Raw genomic sequence first — 2,095 nt, forward strand, 5'->3', positions numbered from 1 at the left:
CCATTTGATCAGCATAGGATTCACATTCAGAGGAAGAAGGAGAATTGTGTTCAGAAGATGCTCTGCCTACATCACACAAGTAAAAGCCACTTCAGTCTTTTCACCTGCTTTCAAATCCTCAGTTGAAAACCATCAGGGAAGGCTAAGAGATAGCATACAAAACCAACACTTCCAGTTGAAGGAGCCCTACTCTAACAACATTTTTGCTTCAAGTTTCTAAAATCAGAAATCCAAAGAACAAAGAAATTGGTCATGAGTAAAAGAAAGATTGGATTTAAATTATAAAGTTCAAATTCTACCAAACCTTGTGGATACCAATCCTGATAATACCAAAAGGAAGCAGAAAAGCAGTTATATAAAGACTATTTTGGTAATATTTCTGCCAAAGAATTCACTATTTCATTTTCACAAGTTGAAGTAAAAGATTACTTTTATTTAGCATAAGGGGGGGAAATGTATGGAACACCCCCAACTTATATAAATGAATGGGTTAAAAAGTAACCAGAGGGGTACTCTTTCTGCCCCCTTCTGATGCCCATGTCAGAAGCTTTCTCTATCTCCTTTATACTTTAATAAAACTTTATTACACAAAAGCTCTGAGCGATCAAGCCTTGTCTCTGGCCCCAGATTGAATTCTTCTCCTCCAGGGGCCAAGAATCCCAGTGTATTCGCGTGATTCAACAACAACCTTTCATCTTGGGGGCTAGTCCGGGATCCTTCAGGACAAGATGGGAGCTAACAATTCCAGCCTCACTCCTTTGAACTGTATCCTGAAAAACTGGGATAGATTTGATCCCCAGGGCTTAAAGAAGACACACCTGGTCTTCCTATGTGATACTACATGGCCACGATACTGGGGCAACTTATTCTGTGCTTACTGAAGACCCTGGCCCACTTTCTTCCCGATCCGCTTCCGTAATGGGACTGTCTGGACGAGCCAAAAGCTCGGAAAGATCTAAAGGATAAACTGCTGGGTCTGCGGAGCACTCCCCTCTTCGTCAGTGGAAGGCTTCCCGTGGTGGACATCCCCACTTCAAGGAAAAGACTTTCTCCAAGTCTGTGAATACCTTCGACAGCAATCACATGCGATGATGACTCTTCTTCATCTGATGACATCTACCAACCCTAAAATGGACTGGTGCAACACTTTGCACTTTAACTATGGACATAATGTGACTTTTAATTATGATTCTGGTTGCTTTGTTCTTGCTGTTTGCTCCCTGGATCTGTAATTGTATAACTGGATTTGTTTCTAGCCGCATGAAAGCTTTTAAGTTACAAATGGTTGCTCAAACTCCTGCTACTGCTGTAGCTTCCTCCAGCTACTATTAGGGGCCCCTGGATCAGATATCCTCAATATGAGGATTAGGAGAATATGTTGCCTCACCAATTTAGGGACAACGCCCCTTGTCAGCTCGGAAGTAGTTATGAAATGAGAAAGACACCCCTTTTCCTTGGGCAACGTAATTCTCCTAAAAGAAAAGGGGGGAATGAAAGAGTCATTTCCTAGGCAGGTTGATAGGAAATCTAGGGGTCCCCAAGGAGAGAGGGGTCTCCAAATGGAGGAAATAGCCTGCAAGTGTCAGACATTTTTATCTCTCTTAGGCGGCAGGAGGAAACAAACTAGCAATATTTTTTTCCTTCTCTATACTAATTTAAAGGGAGGTTTCTCTTAAAATACTGTGTTGCCATAATGACACCTGGTTTCTCCTGAAGTTAGCTATTCTTGAGCCTAGAGATAACCAATGCCTTTTTCTTATGGAAATGTTTGTCTTAAGCTATGCTAATGTACTACGCCTTTACCCCAAACACTGTCTCCAAGTGGGTTCCGCCTCTTGGCCCAAAACCTACTTGACAAACCAGTATGTTATACTCAGATATTGTTCCCCTAATCTATGTAAATGAAACTATTTGTATGGTGGTCTGCCCTTCTTTAAGATTCAACTTAATTATTTTATGGCCCAAGATAAACCATTTGGTGCCATTCTAAATTTTAAGACATTCCTTTCTTTCATTAACAGACTGCTAGTGACTATATAACATCCAGCTGAAGACTAGCAGGGGGATACTCTTTCTGCCCCCTTCTGATGCCTAT

At 41.4% G+C, this 2,095-nt stretch overlaps 1 long non-coding RNA gene across 1 annotated transcript; it reads left to right on the plus strand.

Moving 5' to 3' along the window:
• Positions 1-260: 260 nt before the first annotated feature.
• LOC129624073 (uncharacterized) lies at positions 261-1,678 on the plus strand. The gene is made up of 2 exons (XR_008700728.1): positions 261-765; positions 945-1,678. It is a non-coding gene; the product is annotated as an uncharacterized LOC129624073 (long non-coding RNA).
• Positions 1,679-2,095: the final 417 nt, after the last annotated feature.

The sequence above is a fragment of the Bubalus kerabau genome, chromosome 12 (assembly GCF_029407905.1).
Source record: "Bubalus kerabau isolate K-KA32 ecotype Philippines breed swamp buffalo chromosome 12, PCC_UOA_SB_1v2, whole genome shotgun sequence".
NCBI lineage: Eukaryota > Metazoa > Chordata > Mammalia > Artiodactyla > Bovidae > Bubalus > Bubalus kerabau.